The sequence below is a fragment of the Schistocerca cancellata genome, chromosome 2 (assembly GCF_023864275.1).
Source record: "Schistocerca cancellata isolate TAMUIC-IGC-003103 chromosome 2, iqSchCanc2.1, whole genome shotgun sequence".
Lineage (NCBI taxonomy): Eukaryota > Metazoa > Arthropoda > Insecta > Orthoptera > Acrididae > Schistocerca > Schistocerca cancellata.
Genome location: NC_064627.1, coordinates 886,434,032 through 886,457,189, shown reverse-complemented (window position 1 = coordinate 886,457,189; position 23,158 = coordinate 886,434,032).

Below are 23,158 nucleotides of genomic sequence, written 5' to 3'. Positions count from 1 at the left end.
CAGGCTGACATTTGCGCTGCCTGATACGCTCCCTGCCCTTTTATCTGATGACCCTGTTATGGCTGACTTAGTTTTATGTTTTATTCGGGCAGGGGGTTTTTATTCTTTAATCTGAGTGTTTCTGTTTTATTTTATTGTTTTGTTTAGATTCTGGCCTTTGGCCTAAGGTTTTAAACTACAGGGTGTTTCAAAAATGACCGGTATATTTGAAATGGCAATAAAAACTAAACGAGCAGCGATAGAAATACACCGTTTGTTGCAATATGCTTGGGACAACAGTACATTTTCAGGCAGACAAACTTTCGAAATTACAGTAGTTACAATTTTCAACAACAGATGGCGCTGCAAGTGTTGTGAAAGATATAGAAGACAATGCAGTCTGTGGGTGCGCCATTCTGTACGTCGTCTTTGTGCTGTAAGTGTGTGCTGTTCACAATGTGCACGTGTGCTGTAGACAACATGGTTTATTCCTTAGAACAGAGGATTTTTCTGGTGTTGGAACTCCACCGCCTAGAACACAGAGTGGTTGCAACAAGACGAAGTTTTCAACGGAGGTTTAATGTAACCAAAGGACCGAAAAGCGATACAGTAAAGGATCTGTTTGAAAAATTTCAACCGACTGGGAACGTGACGGATGAACGTGCTGGAAAGGTAGGGCGACCGCGTATGGCAACCACAGAGGGCAATGCACAGCTAGTGCAGCAGGTGATCCAACAGCGGCCTCGGGTTTCCATTCGCCATGTTGCAGCTGCGGTCGAAATGACGCCAATGTCCACGTATCGTCTCATGCGCCAGAGTTTACACCTCTATCCATACAAAATTCAAACGCGGCAACCCCTATGCGCCGCTGCCATTGCTGCACGAGAGACATTTGCTAACGATATAGTGCACAGGATTGATGACGGCGATATGCATGTGGGCAGCATTTGGTTTACTGACGAAGCTTATTTTTACCTGGACGGCTTCGTCAATAAACAGGACTGGCGCATATGGGGAACTGAAAAGCCCCATGTTGCAGTCCCATCGTCCCTGCATCCTCAAAAAGTACTGGTCTGGGCCGCCATTTCTTCCAAAGGAATCATTGGCCCATTTTTCAGATCCGAAACGATTACTGCATCACGCTATCTGGACATTCTTCGTGAATTTGTGGCGGTACAAACTGCCTTAGACGACACTGCGAACACCTCATGGTTTATGCAAGATGGTGCCCGGCCACATCGCACGGCCGACGTCTTTAATTTCCTGAATGAATATTTCGATGATCGTGTGATTGCTTTGGGCTATCCGAAACATACAGGAGGCGGCGTGGCTTGGCCTCCCTATTCGCCAGACATGAACCCCTGTGACTTGTTTCTGTGGGGACACTTGAAAGACCAGGTGTACCGCCAGAATCCAAAAACAATTGAACAGCTGAAGCAGTACATCTCATCTGCATGTGAAGCCATTCCGCCAGACATGTTGTCAAAGGTTTCGGGTAATTTCATTCAGAGACTACGCCATATTATTGCTACGTATGGTGGATATGTGGAACATATCGTACTATATAGTTTCCCAGACCGCAGCGCCATCTGTTGTTGAAAATTGTAACTACTGTAATTTCGAAAGTTTGTCTGCCTGAAAATGTACTGTTGTCCCAAGCATATTGCAACAAACGGTGTATTTCTATCGCTGCTCGTTTAGTTTTTATTGCCGTTTCAAATATACCGGTCATTTTTGAAACACCCTGTAAGTTTTTAATGTGTTTTCGGTGGTTGGCTTTTCCTGTTTTTGTTCCTATGGTCGGCCACCCACCGTCACACTCTGTGTGATTTTATTTCGTTTTGTCTGGTCCTTGTCTATGTTTCTTTTGTTCTGTGTTGTCTGTCTCCTATTCTGTTGAACATTTTTTATTCTCTGTGGGTATTTTTAGTATTTTGGAACAAGGGACCGATGACCTCTGCAGTTTGGTCCCTTTAATCTTTAAACCAACCAACCAACCCCGTGAGCCACCTGCCGGTGTGTGGCGGAGGGCACTTCTGATACTATTAACTGATCTCACCTTCACTGTTCCATTCGCGAATGGCAAGTGGGAAGGATTTTTGATAATTATCTGTATTAGCTCCACTTTCTACAGTTTCCTCGTTGTGGCCGTTTCGAGAGACGTATGTGGGAGGAAGTAATATGTGGTACGACTTTTCCCGTTAAGTGCTCTCTCGATATTTCAATAGTAACCCTATTAGTACGCACAGTACATTTCTTGTAGCGTCTGCTACTGGAGTCTTTATAATGCTCTCTCGCGGACTCTGCGGTCCATCATGAAAAGCGCCGCTCTTCGTTGTGTCGTCTCTACCTGTTTTGTCAGTTCTACCTTAAAAGGGTCCCCGATTGAAGAACAATATTCAATAATCAGTCGAACAAGCGTCCTGTAAGCCACTTCTTTGTCTTATGGATTATATGTTCATCCCTGGTAACAACATTAAACACCGACATATCTTATCCACTCACTAGTTATTTAAATACTGCCAATGCTTTGCACGTGTACAAAAGTACATTGACATCCGGACAAGGTATCTGGTTGTTTCATTATTTTTATCAGGTAGTGTGTATAACTAGCCAATTTACTCACTTCCAGTAACCCTTCAAGGTACATTTTTGTTCTTTCGACCTACGACGGCGATACTGTTGCCCTCGGTGGAAATGCAACCCTTTAGCCTTTAACTAGACTTATTGGTGTATACAGAAACCAAAAAGAGAGATGTTACTCGAAGTACAGCTTGAAGCTTCGACCGTGTATGGGGTCTCACTTTATGGCAAGAACCATAGGAAGCTTTCACCCGATTAGCGTATAGCGCATCAAAATCGTTCGAGACTTCAACTGAAGTAATGGGATGGGCAACATTGGCTATCTGCATCGCAATGTCGCACGGGATAATCAACGAGACCGATAAGTACCACCGGCCACAGCTACCTGGGAAAGAAAAGAAGAAGAAGAAAAAGAGAACTGGAATTACGTGCTCCTTGTGTCTTCTCAGAAATACGCTATCGCCTGCACACGATAACAGTGCCCCTAAGAGCCATTATATACAATAATAGAAACTCTTACCACCGTGGGGCCCTACGAAGATCCCCAAGGCACTTGAAATAGAATCTGGTTCAGTTGAGTCAGTGTTTTTTTCTGTGGCGTTTGCTGCATTTTTCTGACATGCTTGTCGTAGAATTGAGATGGCCAAGTGCCATCGTGGGTTCAGCAGACACGTGAGACAATCTTGATTTTGACGAATACAGTATACGGATGTCGGAAGTCATCCATCGTTATCGAAGGTAATGTGAGGTCATGGTCTTCCTACTCATTGTCGTCCCTTGCAAACAATACTATCACGACTCGTTATTCTCCTGAAAATCTCCTTCCAAAAAGCCAGCATCATCGAGCTGAAATGTTAAGTGGATTCTGCTGACATTACACAAATTGGAAGTACTTGGACCCGATTGAAACGTCATTCGTCGTTGCAATATCCTTTCTCAAACGTAATCATGACCTAAGGAGGGCCGCCATCGAACAGTGAAACAGGATTAAGAGAAAGCGTCTCTATCACCCGCAGACGGCTTCAGAAGGGAATGTACACCTGATAAAAAGCATCTGGACACTTGTTAGTGTAGATTAGTGTGGGGTTTATCCTCCATTCGTCTTTATGACCTGTTGAACTGTGCTGGAGACCCTTTCAGTGAAGGGTTCGAATGGCTGGATCCACTGCAGCCCATTCTTCCTCAAGAGCTAAAATCAAAGAATTTAATAATGTTGGATTCTGAGATCCGGGGGTATTACATACGTTCAGGTCGGATATCGGGAAGGCCTGTCCGATACCTCAACAGATGCACTGTCATGCCAATAAAAACAGTCAACGTTTCCGAACTCTTCTTCTTCTTCCTTACATGTTCACATGCTTCCGTATTTACTGTTTTATTAAGCACAGTAAGGGAATCACATCTATAAAAACACACCCATATCATAATACCACAACACCCCTTCTTCCAACCATAACTGTTGGTACTACACGTGATAGCAGGTAATGTTCACCTGTCATTTACCAAATCTAAGCCCTTTCCCTCGGATTGCCACAAGATATAGTGTGGTTCATCGGTCAAAATTACTAGTGCCATTCATTCACTGCCCAGGTGCGTCACTCTTTACACTACCTCAAGCGTCACTTAGCATCTGCTACACAAAAATGTCGCTTAGGAGTCGCTGCTCAAACGTTGTACCCCATTCATTTTCAATCCCTACGCACGGTCACAGGAGGTGAAACAGGGTAGTAATCTATCCCCTATGTTATTCGATCTATATACTGATCAAGAAGTAAAGAAAACAAAAGAAAAATTTGGAGTAGGAATTAAAATCAATGGAGAAGAAATAAAAACTTTAACGTTTGCCGATGACATTGTAATTTTGTCAGAGACAGCAAAGGACCTGGAGGAGCAGTTGAACGGAATCCACAGTATCTTGAAAGGAGGATATAACATGAACTTTAACAAAAGCGAAACGAGGATAATGGAATGCAGTCGAAATAAATCAGGTGATCCTGAGGGAATTAGATTAGAAAATGAGCCACTTAAAGTAGTAAAGGAGTTTCGCTATTTGAGAAGCGAAATAACTGATGATGGTCAAAGTAAAGAGGATGTAAAATGTATATTGGCTATGGCAAGAAAATCGTTTATGAAAAAGGGAAATTTGTTAACATCGAGTATAGACTTACTTGTCAGGATGTCTTTTCTGAAAGTATTTGTATGGAGTGTGACCATGTATGGAAGTAAAACATGGACGATAAATAGTATAGTCAACAAGAGAATAGAAGATTTCTGAATGTGGTGCTATAGGAGAATGCTGAAGAGTAGATGGGTAGATCACGTGACTAATGAGGAGGTACTGAATAGAACTGGGAGAAGAGGAATTTGTGGGACAACTTGACTAGGACACATTCTGAGGCATCAAGGGATCACCAATTTAGTATCGGAGGGAAGCGTGGAAGGTAAAAATCGTAGAGGGGGACAAATAGATGAATACACTAAGCAGATTCAGTATGATATAGGTAGCAGTAGTTACTCGGAGATGAGGCTTGCACATCGAGGGCTCCATCAAACAAGTCTCTGGACGGAATACCACAACACCCATAACAACATAAGTTACTTTGCCACCTGGAATACTGCTAGAACTCAGGAGCTTTAGAGTGATTAGAGTTGGTAAACTACCGTAGCCTGCCGCCTACACCTTAAATAAGCTTTCCGAGAAGGCTTGACCAGACCGCGCGGCTATTTCTAATTGCCAGTAAACCTATAGCTACAAAGAATTGCGTAAGTCTTATTATTTACATGTTGTCATTTACCGCTTGCTTGAAGTATGTCAAGGATTTGTATATATGAAAAACGACATGTTTCACGATGGAGTGTAAGCTAAATTGCTGATCTCCAGGCAACTGGATGGTGAAATCAGTCCAAAGTTCGAAATAAAGGCAAGTGCTAGTAAAGCAAGCGGTATACAATACTGGGCTTGAGCGTGTGTTTGTGTGGGCGAGTGTGTATTTGCGCATGTAAGTGTGTGTGTGTGTGTGTGTGTTTTGTGTGAGCGTGTGCAGTTAAAATTTGATGAATTAGAGAGAGAGAGAGAGAGAGAGAGAGAGATCACATGGGTAGAGACCGAATAATGTAGAATGGAGTATCATATGGCGAGAATGTCCTCAGGTATTGTTCTGGGCATCATCGCATTTAGTGGCGGTTTCGCCATAAGGCCAGTAGCAAGGAGCACGTCGGTATCGCGCTGATGTGTCACCGCCAAAAGACAGTACGGTGTGCCATGTTTCGGGGAAATCCATCACCATCGGACCCAAATACCTTGGGCACCACAATGATTGATGACTAAGACCAGCTGGTAAAAATTTATTTTGCTACACAAGCAGTTTCAGATTTTATACTGAAGCGGTTTTTAGTGGTATATTGTGCTGTGGTGAACCAAAGTCATATCAGTCCTATATGTCAGGGCCTTGCCATATTTAAATAAGGAATTTCAACAAAGTGAATTTTCACAGACGCAAGAAGCGCCTAATAAAATCAGTACTGTATCTAGAGCGGAAGAAGCATTGGTATGGCTAATGCTTTCTCGATTTTTAATGAAAACATTCAGAGAAGAAAAAAATACGTGTTTCAGAATTTTTGTGGAAATTTAAGCAATAAGGCGGTGAACTATTAGGTGAAAGCTTTTTTGAAAGTAATTAATTATTAAGGAAATACCAAAGGATTTTTATGGTACATCTATGACAGTTGGTATGTGACTTTCCGCTCAGAAGAAAAAGATATGTGTTACAGTGTTTCTGGAAATTCAACCCCTAATGGAGTCCAGGAGAGGATGAAAATTTTGAAGAAAATATTTCGTAACATTAGAAAAATTTTAAAGCTAAATTTATGAAAATTGTAGTTTCACGTCTCAGTTAAATATAAAGAAACAATTGCTAAGGGATTAAAGTTGCTAGGGAAATATCTCCACAAACACGCCAAAGACAAACAAAAATTCTTGACTCCAGCTACCAGAATCGCTTTTTGTTCAGAAGTACCTTCCGAAAATCCCGTGCTTATATGGCCTCAATTAGCGTGAAAAACTTAGAAGTTTGTGAACAACATAAAAATTCGATTACATGAAAACAAAAGAATCTTTGCAGGCCACGCCGTCTACACAAGCGAAGCAGCGGATGGTAAGGTAGTTGTACTGTACAAGAGGTAAAACAACAATATCAGTTTTCCACGAAATGTTACAAAACGACCATAAGTGCTCACATGGATGTTCCACACAAATGCACGAGTGCCAAAACTCACCTAGGACCGCGTTAGCGAGAGCGCAGTTAATGCCAGTAACCTAGCCTTACTGCCGCTAGGTGCGCCAGCTGCAGCTGTTATTACACAGTTTGCTGTCGCTGTTTATCTTTGTCAGACATTACGGGAGCCCATATACAAAATCAGCGTTAAGCGCAGTGACGCAATAAGTTCCTGCATACGCATGTGAGTGTAATGACTTTCGAATGTGCCGCTATTTGCAGAGATCGTAAACGGCCACAGTTGTATTACTTTTTATGAGTCCTAACAGTGTTTATCATGCCGTGCGCACCGCCTACGTCGGAAAGTCTGGATATTTGCCGGCACTAAATACGGGATTTCCGCGCCTATTACGGAGAATCGTTACAGTAGCCAAAATCAGCTCCCCAAATGACTTCGATCGTTTTCCCTCTTTCCTCACACAGTTTCACGTACAGCATATCACCTGTGGAAGAATGCTCGCTGGTACCTCTAATCCACTCTTCCTCTTTTCTGTTTTTCAGCAGTTGCTGCTCACAAAGTCTACTGAAATGAGAAATTGAATTTGGTTTTACTTTGTGCCTTCTGTGGTACGAGACTTCGATCAATTGCACATGTATCACACGAGAGCACACACACACACAAACACACACACACACACACACACACACACATACACACAAACAAGCGCGCGCCCGCACGCGCGAACGCTCAGTTACGCTAATACTAGTATGAGACAAACTACCACATCCTGAAATGTTATAAACTGATCTTCAATGAAATGGAACTGTATGCTTCCAGAGACCTTTTCAAGTCTCAAGCATCTATGAGATACTTATGCAGACTTAAGCGACGAATGAATATTTGTACCAAAGCTGGGATTCTAACCCGATTCTCCTGCTCACTATGCAAATTCGCTAACCGCTACGCAACCCTAGGGTAGTGCGTTAGCACCACGCACGGACTACCCTACCATGCCTCATTCCTCGACACAAATTCCCACTCACGACTCGTGCCACTTGTTAATCCCACTAAATTCGAACAGTACTGCAGAGGATCCCCAATCGTATTGAAATAGCATCTCAGCGTCCAAAGAATCAAGGGATCCTGCCTAGTTGCTTTAGTCAAAGTAAACCAAATTGTTCCACAGACCGTTTCCAGTATCAAACATCTATGATGATGCACATATGCAGACTGAAGCAACAAATTAAGTTTTATACCAAGTCCAGGATTTGAATGTGGGTCTCCCACTCACTAGGCATATGCGCTATCCACTACGTCATCGTGGCACTACGGCTTTTAAGGGAAATACCAAGTAGACTGAGGCATGAATGAGAATTTGGATTGAGGGGGGAGGTGTGTCCGTGCAATTGTCAAATGCCACTGTGCCAGGGTGTCGTAGTGGTTAGTGCAACTGCCTAGTGAGCGGGAGACATTGGTTCGAATCTCGATCTTGGTATGAATTTTCATGTCTCGATCTATAATGGTTATCGTGGGTGACTCGTATCTTCCACAATGAGAATGAGACGTAATGGGATTGTGTATAACTGTTTCTAAGGAACTGCTGGATCTTTTGTATATTTTCTGATCTTTCTTTGGGCGGACATTGGCGACATTTGCTTGTAAATGAAGTAAATTAAAACAAATATCAATGAGAATTCTTCGGCAGCAACGTGAATGGCTTCGAACAGTTTAGGATCTGTTGTTTAGGAAACGTACACAAAAGTTGCTTTATTATCATATTCACACTATCACAACAGCGTTGCAAGAGATGTTGTCATAGTAGGTGGCACAAATTAAGAATTCAGTCTTGGGCAGAAAAAGAGAGATCTCGTCATCATACACAAAGCAAGTACCATTTTCCGTAGCTATAGTTTCTAAATTCCCTTAATAGCTAAATACTTTCAAAAAGCCTATCGTCCACTGTTTCACCGCCTTAGGAATGGAATTTCTGACAAGCCCTTCTCAAACGATGTCTACATTATAAGAATCGCACATTCTCCAACCTTCAAATTTATATCCTTTGCCGTTTGGGCCTAACGATGATGAATTAGTGACTCAGTCTGACCCTCTTTCACCCCGTTAAGGGCTGAAATTCCAAAAGAGTAACATGCGTTTTCTTTTCTAGCAGGGAGACAATTACACATTTTGATTGATTTAGTTGCAAAGGTGCTTGCACAATGAAATATTTCCATACAAATTCACCCCATCCCCCGGCCCCGTTTCACCCCCACTGGGGTTGAATTTCACAAAACAATGTAACAAGTATTTTTTTATTTCCAAGTGAGAAGCCAAATTTAAATTTTCATTGACTTAGGTTTAAAAATGCTATCAGAGTAAAATATTTTCATATGAAGTCTCATCCCGCTTCCCACCACCTTAGCGGTTCAGTTTCCAAAAACCCTGAAACACGTTGTTTTTTATTTGTAACTGAGATGTCAAATACAATTGTTCATACATGTAGCCTTAAAGTGCTTTAGTAGTTTTTTTTAATAATAATGTATTATCAAAAAAAGGTTTAACCCACTATTTTACCCCCCTTAGGGTTAGATTTCAGAAAATTTCTGAAATACGTGTTTCTTTCTTTCTGACCGAGAAACGAAATACCAAGTGTTGTAGGTCTAGCTTCAAAACTGCCTTAAGAATGCCTTTTTTTTAAAAAAAAATCTTCACCTCTGTTTCACACACTTGTGGTTGAAATTTCCAAAAATACCTTCTTTAAAGAATTTGGGCTCGGCGGTGATGAGTCAGTCAGTCAATCAGTCGAGAAATTGCTGTTGAAGAGTGTCTCCAGAGTACACATTTCGCCCTTCATCTGGAAATAATATCTTTACAGTTCTATAGTCCTAACATTTGTAAGCCGTAGCAATTAGCGCTGAAATCTTTAAATAAAGTTTCACTACCTGGAAGACCGATAAATGACATAGTTTTCGGGATATACAGTGTTGAACTGGCAGCTATGATTTCATGTTAACGGATCAATGGCTTCATAACAATTCTAAATGGAAAGATGACTATTGTATGCTTTCTAGACGAAATAAGCAGATACTGTAGAACGTTCACAATATTGTGCTTTTCATTTATAGCTTCTGTTCCTTACAACCTTACAACTAGCGCAAATTTGTCGAGGGTCTGAAGCATTTACGTGAAAAAATGTACAAATGACAGAGGTTAATAAACTTAGTGCGCTGACGAGTTACGACACGGTCGCAGCAAATGCCTTTATACCCTTATTCGAATTACGGACCACTTCGGTTCAGTTAAATTCAATTCAATTTATTGGCATGAATTTAAGACCTGTTATCTGGAAATTCTAAACAGCTAATACGTATTCAGTTCCCATGGTAATATATAATGCTTCACATTATGTATACAGAACAAATTATTTTAATAGCAATGCTTCATATAATGTATACAGAACAAATTATTTCAGTAGCAACTATTATTAACGTAATTGTGGAAGTAAAATATCCTGCTGTGCATACACTCAAATAAAAATGACACGATGGAAAGCAATTTAATTACAATTCTAAGTATATAACGTGCAGATGATTCTGGCTTCGGAAGAGTGCGAGGTTTGCCAACTACATCTATATCTACATACAGACGTATCGTAAGGAACAACAATCTGATACCATAGGTGATTAGTTTCGATTACTGACAACCATCATCAAAACCCGAGCACAAACGCCGTTCTGCCATCTTTAACCGACGAATATGTGGTGGAGTCAGTAGAGTCAACACGTCTATTTAAGCAATTGCATTTTTTATGTGCAATGACCAATCATTGTTGGCTAATTAATTTCAGCCAGTACAATACTTACATACGTCGACTGGATGTCGCAGAAAAACAATGTACCCAGGTGTTAAACACTGTCAGCTTTGATCAAATCCAATTACCTGCTATTGATGTAAGGTATTAATGATCGTAAATTATTATTTAGTTGTTTCTGCCGAAATCAACTTAAATATTTCCCTTTGTATGAAGAATACTAGTTGTATGCTTTCGGGTTCCCACCGAATTGTTGATTCTATTTTGCTATACGATATTCCAAAGACCGACCCAAACACATTCTTCAGGTGCTGCTTTATTATGCCTGCTAGCTACGATACGCCAGACTGTGAAGTTTTCTACGTATTGTTCTGCTATGCATACTTCGATATTCATTTTTTCCGTGAAACTGTGTCCTTTCAGCTTTCTCCAGCTCAGATGGATGAGATACATACAATTAACAAGAAGTTAATAATATGCGGAGCAGCACCGACATTACTCTACAGTTTTGTTGGATGCCAGGAAACAAGTGCACATGATTCCACAGCTCGCAGCGCTTAAAGAAGATGACTGGTTCAGTCGCCGAAATATACAGGGCTAACAAATGATTGAAGCGATTTCATAAATTCTCTGTAGCTCTATTCATTGACATATGGTCACGACACACTACAGATACGTAGGAAACTCATAAAGTTTTGTTCGGCTGAAGCCGCACTTCAGGTTTCTGCTGCCAGAGCGCTCTAGAGCGCAGTGCGACAAAACGGCGACAGGAGCCTAGAAAGCGTATGTCGTGCTTAAATGCACTCACATCAGTCAGTCATAACAGTGCAACGACACTTCAGGACGAAGTTCAACAAAGACCCACCAACTGCTAACTCCATTCGGCGATGGTATGCGCAGTTTAAGGCTTCTGGATGCGTCTGTAAGGGGAAATCAACGGGTCGGCCTGTAGTGAGCGAAGAAACGGTTGAGCTCGTGCTGGCAAGTTTCACGCGTAGCCCGCGGAAGTCGACGAATAAAGCAAGCAGGGAGCTAAACGTACCACAGCCGACGGTTTGAAAAATCTTACGGAAAAGGCTAAAGCAGAATGCCAGTTTGGCATTTCTTAAACAGGAGATTGGAAAACCGATGGATCGGTCGTGGTGGAGATCATGATCAGCAATTCATATCATGGCCTCCACGCTCTCCCGACTTAACCCCATGCGATTTCTTTCTGTGGGGTTATGTGAAAGGTTCAGTGTTTAAACCTCCTCTACCAAGAACGTGCCAGAACTGCGAGCTCGCATCAACGATGCTTTCGAACTCATTGAGGGGGAAATGCTGCGCCGAGTGTGAGAGGAACTTGATTATCGGCTTGATGTCTGCCGAATCACTAAAGGGGCACATATCGAACATTTGTGAATGCCTAAAAAAACTTTTTGAGTTTTTGTATGTGTGTGCTGAGCATTGTGAAAATATCTCCAATAATAAAGTTATTGTAGAGCTGTGAAATCGCTTCAATCATTTGTAATAACCCTGTATAACCGAAAAGTAGAATTAACAGCTCGGCCTGACGCTTAGATGCACACCATTAGTTAAGCATCCAGAGAAATGTCGGAGATATCATGGCTGGTAAAAAGTTTACAATATCTGATACGATGAGATCGACTGTGATTCATTGACACTGTACGGTACCTAGCGGTAGGAAGTTGTACTCACAATTATTGTTACATTATCCAACGGCTGGTGGCAAACTGGCTGCAGCGCGATTTTTTTCCAAACATTAGAAATGAATCCCAATGGCCAAAAGTCTAAACTGATGTAAAGGTCTACTGCAAGTATGTACCATGTAACTAAGGAACATATGTGTTCCTTTCAGCCAAATGAATGAGTCTGAGAGTAGCCAAATTGTGGCCATTCGAGTGGTAGGAGGGTCCTTTTAGAGAATTTCCACGTAATTAATGTAGCAATTCCAGCAATAGTGGACTGGTGACCATTCTCACACCGAAAGAGAATATTCTGATGTCAACACAGCTCGGTAACTGGCCAAATTCGTGGTACTATAAGGGCAACAGAGGAATAGTGTATAGTTTCCACAGCACAGATGAGAGAAAATGTGTTCCACAAAATGCAAACTATCACGGCCAGAAATATCATGTATATGTAAATGTCATGGACTGAGATTGACAATATTATCGTTCTTCCTGCTGGAAAGGTAAATGCAGTAGTAGTAATGAATGTGGCCAACAATCATAATAATAATAACGACGTATTAGGTTCGCAAAAATATCAGATGTTTTATTAGGTTCCCACTGGCAAATTTATTAAAACTCTTGCACAGAATTCATAAAGGTAGCGATCCACTGAGACCTTTGGTAAATGCCATTCATATAATCTTCTATTCAGCTGCCAAAATCTTGTCAACTCTATTAGAACCACATGTTTAATAATCAGATTCTTACAAGAAGAATTTGTCATATTTTGAAGTAAATTAAATGTCATAGGTGTCCAGCCGGAGGACACATTAGTTGAAACTTCTGAACACACTAGTTATTTTTGATGTGATATTGCTGTTTACCATAGTTCTACTTAAGGAGGTGTTGCTACAGCTGAATCGCACATTTCTTGCTGATGTTATACAACTGTTTAAATATTGTCTCAGGACCACATACTTCAAGTGCAGTAATGCATTCTACAAACAGATGCACGGTGTGGCTATGGGAAACTCCTTAACCCCAATTGTAGCAAATATTTGTATGGAAATTTCGATGAACACTCTTTGGAAACCGCAAAATAGAAAACGGATATATGGTTCCATTATGTGGATGATATGTTTCCACTGTGCAGATATGCCAGAGAGGAACTCGGATATCTTCATGAACCTCTCAAGGTCATTAATCCAAATATATAATTCTCTATGGAAGAGGACAGGAGATTACCTTTCCTGGGTGTAACAATCTTCATCATCATCATCATCATCATCATCATCATTTAAGACTGATTATGCCTTTCAGCGTTCAGTCTGGAGCATAGCCCCCCTTATACAGTTCCTCCATGATCCCCTATTCAGTGCTAACATTGGTGCCTCTTCTGATGTTAAACCTATTACTTCAAAATCATTCTTAACCGAATCCAGGTACCTTCTTCTCGGTCTGCCCCGACTCCTCCTACCCTCTACTGCTGAATCCATAAGTCTCTTGGGTAACCTTGCTTCTCCCATGCGTGTAACATGACCCCACCATCTAAGCCTGTTCGCTCTGACTGCTACATCTATAGAGTTCATTCCCAGTTTTTCTTTTATTTCCTCATTGTGGACACCCTCCTGCCATTTTCCCCATCTACTAGTACCTGCAATCATCCTAGCTACTTTCATATCCGTAACCTCAACCTTGTTGATAAGGTAACCTGAATCCACCCAGCTTTCGCTCCCATACAACAAAGTTGGTCGAAAGATTGAACGGTGCACAGATAACTTAGTCTTGGTACTGACTTCCTTCTTGCAGAAGAGAGTAGATCGTAGCTGAGCGCTCACTGCATTAGCTTTGCTACACCTAGCTTCCAGTTCTTTCACTATGTTGCCATCCTGTGAGAATATGCATCCTAAGTACTTGAAACCGTCCACCTGTTCTAACTTTGTTCCTCCTATTTGGCACTCAATCCGTTTATATTTCTTTCCCACTGACATTACTTTCGTTTTGGAGATGCTAATCTTCATACCATAGTCCTTACATTTCTGATCTAGCTCTGAAATATTACTTTGCAAACTTTCAATCGAATCTGCCATCACAACTAAGTCATCCGCATATGCAAGACTGCTTATTTTGTGTTCACATATCTTAATCTCACCCAGCCAGTCTATTGTTTTCAACATATGATCCATAAATAATATGAACAACAGTGGAGACAGGTTGCAGCCTTGTCTTACCCCTGAAACTACTCTGAACCGTGAACTCAATATACCGTCAACTCAAACTGCTGCCTGACTATCCATGTAAAGACCTTTAATTGCTTGCAAAAGTTTGCCTCATATTCCATAATCTTGTAGAACAGACAATAACTTCCTCCTAGGAACCCAGTCATACGCCTTTTGTAGATCTATAAAGCATAGATACAATTCCCTGTTCCACTCATAACAATTCTCCATTATTTGCCGTAAGCTAAAGATCTGGTCCTGCCAACCTCTAAGAGGCCTAAACCCACACTGATTTTCATCCAATTGGTCCTCAACTAATACTCGCACTTTCCTTTCAACAATACCTGAGAAGATTTTACCCACAACGCTGATTAAAGAGATACCTCTGTAGTTGTTACAATCTTTTCTGTTTCCATGTTTAAAGATTGGTGTGATTACTACTTTTGTCCAGTCTGATGGAACAATCTTTATGAAGTAGAATGGTACCTTGACCAACATGGCATTTGGAAGCTTACACGTATGTGTCGACTGCGTGAGGTGGTACAGTGGTCAGCACACTGGACTCACAATCGGGAGGATGACGCTTCAAACCTATGTCCGGCCATCCTGATTTAGGTTTTCCGTGATTTCCCCAATTCGCTTCAGGCAAATGCCAGAATGGTTCCTTTGAAAGGGCATGGCCGACTTCCTTCCCCATCCTTTTGTAATTCGATGGGACCGATGGCATAACCGTTTGATGCTCTCCCCCAAATCAACCAACCAAAATAGTTCGTCACATACAAAAGGCATCCTCGTTATCTTTTACGTCTATGAACTCTTGAAAATAGTAACGTCCCCACTATAACCTCTTTCCACTGACTGCAACATCGTGTGAAATCGTTAAAGGGAAGTGGCCCCTGAAACTACACAGGTGTGCAATGAAAATTTATAACATTATTTCGACACGACAGTCCAGGGAATGGAACCTACCAATCCCAAGTAATTATTTCTCAAACAGGAAGTGCTAGTGTCAGTGATCTCTTAGGGGATGTATGAAGAGGGTTTAGTGCACATGGAGAAGAATCGAAATTGAATTATGTTCCAAATTTTTGCTAGCTTATAGGCTCTCGTTTCTTAATTTGCTCATTTTGTACCAAAAACGGAACAAACTTGTTCATATAGTTATTTAAGGTTGTGTGGTTATCCAAAAAGTATCATCAGCCGATAAGGATTTTTAAACAGAAGTAATAACACAGGCCAACGGAAAATTGTTTTTAATTTTTTTTTTTTACTTTTATAGCTGATCTATATAGATTTTTTATGAGTTGAATCGAAATCAAGCCTTAGTTTTTTTGTATCACCCATAGTTTTCGAGCAATATGTTTTTCATTATACAGCAAAAATCCTATGCTATACAGTAAATCAATGAAACACTTTATTACAACATAAGCATGGTTTCTATTTACAGTAAGCTGCTTGAAACAATTATGTGTGTTAATAGAGGTTCACTTGTCAGCTGGAATTGGTTTGTATTTTCCTTCTCTTACTTCTTTGAAGCTACTTGTGTAGCTTTTTCTACGATGAGTCACTTGCTGAACTTCTCGCTGAAGTTAGCATCAGTAGTCCCCCATCATGTCGGTGTCCCAGCGACCTTGGTAGCGTTATTCCATCACTTTAATGTCCTGGTGAAAACGCTCCCCATGCTTCTCACTAACATCTCCCATATTGTCCGGGAAGAAATCAAGGTGATTGTTCAAAAAGTGAACTTCCAGGCTCCTAAAGTTTTAAACTTCTTTAACATTTTAGCTATAATAGAAACATATTATGGGTCTTATTCATGTCCTAAGAACTTTGTAACGACTTGATTGACTGATGCCCTTGCTTCTTTTTCATTTAAGGTCATTGTGGATTCAGAGGTAACATTAAACATCAATTTTCTAATGTCAGATTCGACAAAGACGCCTTCTTTTAGTTTAGCTTCTGAAAGGTGTGGAAACTTCTGGAAGAGATACTTAAATCATGGTCCATCTTTCGGCAAAGCCTTTATAAACTGTTTCATTAGTCCTAACTAGAGATGGTAGGAGTACGTTTTTCGGATCTACAAGGCTTTTGCGTAGAATTTTCTTCTCTCCAGGTCTTAAAGACTCCCTCACAGGCCAGTTGTTTCTGCACCCGTGTTGATCCCTAGCCCTACTGTCTTATTCACACAAGAAAGACGGAAATTAGGTAAAGCCACCTTGCTCACCAAGGAGCAGTCACGTTACTTTTAGATGGCCACATATCATCCAACCATGAGCAGAATATCCTATTTCATCTAGCACTATTTCTAGGTTTTCATAGCTTTCTTTCATATGTACAGAACTTCCAACAAGTATAGAGGCATACATACTACCAATGTGAAATAAAACAGCCTTTGAACTAGTTTTGGATGAATCAATAAACAGCCTCCAGTCTTCCTTTTTGTATTCAATACCAAACACATTCAACAGACTGAGCATTACACTAAATCATCTTCTTGTTTTGTATACACCAAGCTGGTGTATACAAACAGGAAATCAAACATCGTTGCTCTGATGCTGGTGTTAGCTGACAGTGTATGTAGTGTTACGTTGTGAGATAATGCATGTATAATGTGTCTCATTTATGGAGTGACGTAATGGAATGTAGATTAGTAGTGTATCGCTAAGCTTTTATAATTTTATGTAACATTGTTGTACAACAGCGATCCTTAATGTCATAAAATTATTTAAAAACAGAAGAAGTGAAAATGCTATATTACATACAGAAGTCAATTATGTAAGAATCCACTCTAAAACGATGCATCATTACCTGATATGGAGTCATCAGTCACTGTAATTGATGCTGATGGCTAAGCAGCTATGCGTTACATATGGTTAGAGAGAGGGCACTCCAGAGCCTAAGGCATCCCAGTCAGACAATGTGGAATGACTTACATACAGTTTTGAGCCTTCATTTTTAAACATTCATCTTTTAAATTAAGTAATAAAGAAACGAGCTTATAATCATATATGGTTAGTAATATATGTTACAGCCAGCTTCATAAAATGTATTAAAATTTAGTGTAATTCGTTACTGCGGTTCAGAGCGTCGTCTGTATGAAAGAATTAGCACTATAATATCGCTTATTCTGTAGCTAGTGCTATTTATTCGTACCAAAACCAAATGTATGGCGTATTAATATGAAATTTTTACATATTAACCTATTTGTGTTAGTAGTCACTTATTTAAAGTTTTAAAAAACATTAAAAAAACAAAATGCAACGTTTTGTATCCACTTTCGAACAGTGATGTTTTGCAGACTATCCACAATAACATAATGTGGCTAAACTGGTGCGACTTCTGTGAACAACGCTCCTTTTATCTTTGGTGAGTGATATCGACCTCCAGAGTTATACAAGCGTCAGATGCATCTTTCACAACTGACAGACATACCAACCTGGATGTCTCCATTGAAATGGCGTCGTAATACGTTATTACAGACACCAAGAGAGGGCACACATATACAACTATATTTTTTTTTTTATTTTAGTGTTTCTTAAGATTTTAATAACAGACTAATAATACAAATAAGTGAATATGTGTAACTTTCGTATTGATACGCCACACATTTCGTTTCTTCATTAGTTAAATTTAAAAGAAAAATATTTAAAAACGAAGACTCAAAACGATGTGTAAATCGTTCTCCATTGGCCGACAACAATGCCTTAGGCTCTACAGCGCCCTGTCTCTGTCCTATATAACTTGCATCTCTTTACCGGTCATCATCAGTTATAGAGACTGAGGCCTCCACGGCGAGTCAGGAGCCTTCGCCGTCATCCAGATGGGTAATGATGCATCGTTTTAAAGTAGACTTTTACATCATTGACTACTCTATGTAAAATAGCACTTTCGCTTTTGTTATTACAGTGCAAATTCTGATGATGGAACGTAATTATAAGGTTGAAACCGCTCAGAAGTTGACATCGGCTGCGATCAAGACTTGTTTTTAAATAATTTTACTAACCTTCTACATTATTAAGTACCTTCTTTGCAAAACACTGTTGCAAGCTAGGGATAAACCGCATGAGGTAGAACGTTTTTAAACAGACTGGCCTTGTATCTAGCAGGATGAAAGATCCAACTTTCATTTAGTCACCAGGATTTAGGATTTTAGTGGTTCCCATACATTACTTAGGCAAATTCTGGAATGGTACCTGATATGACGTCAAGCGCGATTACTTGTCTCATCCTTGTCAAGGTTAGTTTGTAAGTCATATACGAATTATAATATTATTCATGTTCTTAAATTTTAGTACCATGACACCTACCCTCTCCTTGTGATAATATGAATGAAGCTACTACTGCAAGGGAACTTAAATAAGTTTTACATTACTATGGCAGGCCAAAAACATTTCTCGAATGCTGCACTACACTTCAAAGCGACACAGCTACTTGACACTTTTTCACAACGTAATCTCCACGTCCTTATAAACAACGGACAATGATAGAAATACTTAGTCACGGAGCCATTCGAGAACCTCTGACTAATTGTCCTCAATGCTCTAAAATCTCTATTTTCTCAAGGTTTCATCCACGATTGCTTAAACATCGTCGTCTGTGGTCAATGTCAATGGCCATCGTTCCCCGTCACCCACATCTGTGCGGACTTGCTGAAATTTCTGGTACCATTTCACCACGGTTGGCCGAGAAGTTGGTTTTGGGCTAGAATTTCACTTTCAGTATGTGTCTAATGTAGAGGTTTGGCGCACAGCAACCGTACTGCGCCCCGCACTTTAACGCCGGAGTATCTTTCCTGCCGCCACGCATCTCACTCTCACGCCGTTATGCACCTGTTACCGTACCACAGCAGAAATGAGCTTGCAGGAAATTTGGAACACGTACACTCTTCTAAAAACGTGATACTCCTGTAGCTCAACGGCCTTCACATGTAACTTACTTCTTGAAGTCCTTGCCTGTCACTACTACCGCTACAGCTACAGCTATAGTTACTACTACTTAGCGACTTGTTGGGTATCCCTCTGTACTTAAAGCGACCAAGTACGTCTAAGTCTCTATCTACAGGTAAAAATTCTTCCAGTTAATCTAACTCCTTTCGAAAAATTGTTCACTCTAAATTCCTTCGCCTTTCCATGCAACACCTTCGGCGGCATTCAAGTTTGCATGTTTGTAGTTTCCTTTCTTTCTCTTTTAGAGTAGCAGCTGCATCCTACGTCCCCAATAATTTATTGGATGTATTCGAATATCTGCCTTCCTCTATAATTTCTCCACGGCACAATGGCACCTAGTACCATGAAAGATATTCCCTATTGACATATATCCTACCATCAGTGTTTTCGATATGTTACTTCCTTCGCTGAATCCGAGAAAACCCTCCACATCCCTTACCTTATCAGTCACCCTAACATTTTTCTGTACCAGCATAGCTCAAACGATTCGATTCCTGTTACGGTTTTGCTACAATCCGTGATTCACTACCATACAATGCTGTACTCCAAACGTACATTATCAGAAATTTCTTCCTGAATTAAGGTCTACTTTTGACAGTAGTAGTTTCGTTTTGAGCAGAAAAGCTCTCTTTGCCTCCACTAATCCGTTTATTATGTTCTTGCTTTATCCGTCATGGGCCATTCTGATTCCAAAGTAGCAGCATCCTTTAACTTCGTCTGCTTCGTGATCACCAGTTTTGATGTTGAGTATCTCGTTACTGTCGTTTCTACTACTTTCATTACTTTATTTTTTCTCCCAGTTACCCTTAAGACACCAGACACTTCGTTCCATTCAACAGTCCTTCTAATTCATCTTCACCATAACCTGAGTGTTCCGATATCACTGGTATACTTCCACTGTGAATTTTAATCCCCCTGTTGAAACTTTCTTATATTTTCGTCATAGCTTCTTCGAAGTGTAGACTAAATAGTAGGTGTGAGAAACTGGAAGACCCGGAACAATGTTTTGGAATTAGAACCATGTCCTAGCTGGTTTTAATTCCAGCACATAGTTATAGCTCCTCCAGTCTTGTTTTTCCCTCTTCGTTTTTCCAAACACTGTATATTACGCGTTTCAAGTTTTCAATACTCAATACCTAGCTGGGTGTCCCATTGGTTGGGACACTAGACTAGCGTTCAGGAGGACGAAGCTTCAAAACCATTTCCGACTATGTAGATTAGGTTTTCCGTGATACCCCTAAATCACTCCAGACAATGCCGGAATGGTTGCTTTGAAAATGCGCAGCCATTTCTTCTCTATATTTCAAACCATCCCAGCTGTAGCTATACCTCTAGTGAACTCCATGATGACGGAACGTTAAACAATAGTTGTCTTTCGTTCCTACAGAACTGAATAGCAGGACCCATTGTTGATGGCACAAAGATGTTGAAATATGATTGGACATTTCTTATTAAAAGTCGTTTGATAGTTACTCACAATTTTGTCTGCAAACTCGCATGCTGCCACAGCTGCAAAATATAATTTGGTTTATTTCGTGTACTAGTTTCCTAGGTAGGTCGTATTTATACCGACAAATTAAAGAAATGTGCGAGATGCATTTTTGACTGTCAGCTGCTTTTCTGTTCAAAACCCAAATATAGACCGACTTCAGTCACAGGCCATCTTCACGGATTAGTGTTAAAACAGTTCAATCCACAGCATCGCATCTGCCATCACATAAATAACGGCCACGTCTCATATGTAGAGCATGCCATAAATTCCAGTGTAACATACAGACCTTTGAAAGTCAACCATACCAATAACACCCTTAGACAGAGCACTGCTGCTACTACGAGTTTCCATATACTTTTTCAAGTCTGAAGCACCCATGTCTTACATCCCGGCCTTGCTAAAAATTTTCATTCGTCGTTTCAGTCTTAATATATACATTAGTCTATGTTTAGTATTGTGGTTAGTAGAATTTTGTGACTGAAATGATATGCGTGGGATCGCTGAACCATACGGATAGTCATTCAGATTTTTTCTGGTTGTATATATATCTGAGGATGTGCCTACAGGCCACAAAACCGGTCGTGTCCCATTAAAGATGATCATATGGGTGTACTGGGTGATCTTACTGTAAGAATCGCATTTTTTTAGTACAAAATTTCCTCAACGGTAGAGAAAAACAAATAGAGGTTAACATGTAACATTTTCGCCAGTGCTCTATACGACACTGAACAATAGTGATAAACCTGATATACACCTGATAAAACGCTAGTTGAAATGTAATCAAAATTTTACAATGGTGATCGTCATCCAAACGTTCATGGGTATGCAAACAAGCAAAAGAAAATGCTGAAATAATGCATACGGCCGATTCGTCAAACAATCTTTAAACGAATTTCACGGAACCAGTATACAAGGTCACGGACTGACTGTGATGCAGAATGAGATGCTTTGTGGTGTCAACACAACATACCACATAAGTCTAATTTACTCCACTTAACTGTGATCGATTGCAGGCAATAAAACGCTGCATGCTATCACGTGAATTTGAAAAACAAACGGTACCAGCGCAAAAGCAGTTCAGAGTTTTCCAATACCAAGTTCGTTGGATCCAGAACATTTATTACAGCTTTGATTTGTTGCGTGGCCAATAACTAGCAATCATTCCAGTCGTGTTACCATTAACGCTACATGTTACTATGGTTTAGAACTCGAAAGAGCTATTACGAAACACATCGCTCACTTGGAATTCCGAAATTTCATTTATTCGTTCTGGCGCGTTGAGCAAAATGAGAGAAAAGGATAATTTCGGGTTACATTCTTCGCTGTGATACGAACTATTTTCTTTATACTCGCATGTTCACTGCCTGACAAAAAATGAAACACTCAGAAGCATAGTCGGATATCAATGTAGCTTCGTACACATCAGCGGCAGGTATGAAAATGAATAGACACAGTGATTACTGTTGTTCCTGTTGTGCTACACGAAACGTTAGGAGTGGTAAGTGGCTCGGGACTGCAGGGCGTAAATAGTTGTAACTTCCATAGCATTTATTTACGATACATCCAAGCTGATCTGAACGCATCAGCTTAAGTAAGAAAGTAAGAAAATACTACTGCTACTCATCGCCAACAAACAAAGAGGCATGGTTTATCGCGTATATTGAACATGAACTTGAACAGGTCATGTTAGCTGAAATAAATGATGCAACAGTAATAAAGCGGAAGAACAATGTCAATCAAGGCTACAACTAATTAAACATGCAAGCTGCAAAAAGAACAATAGCAAACAAGGTTGCTAGCACAAGACAAAAAAAAAAAGAGAAATGGTGGGAATCATTCAAAAGCATAGTTCTTCAAATAAAACATAAATGAAAGAAATAGTCAATTTAACCAGAACACAAAAAGGCTACACAACTTAAATTAACTTAAGGGATAGTATTCATTTTGTTTAACACTTCCTTTCAAGAAGATCTGCGCGTAATCGGCGAGAAAATTGACATGTGGTAAACTCTAAAAGGACAAGATCACAGGGTATGTGATATCAGGCAGTAACATGTATGTTGCTAGAAGCAGAAACACCGAAGAGAGACTATAGGGGAAAGAGTGATGTTGAGATTTACCCAAGAAATAAATTATCACATCGAGTGCTCTACTACATCATACTATTGAGAAGACTGATGACCCACAAAAAATGTCCCTATGATTCTGCGGTCTAGGGGTAGAGCCTTTGATGCACAATAAAA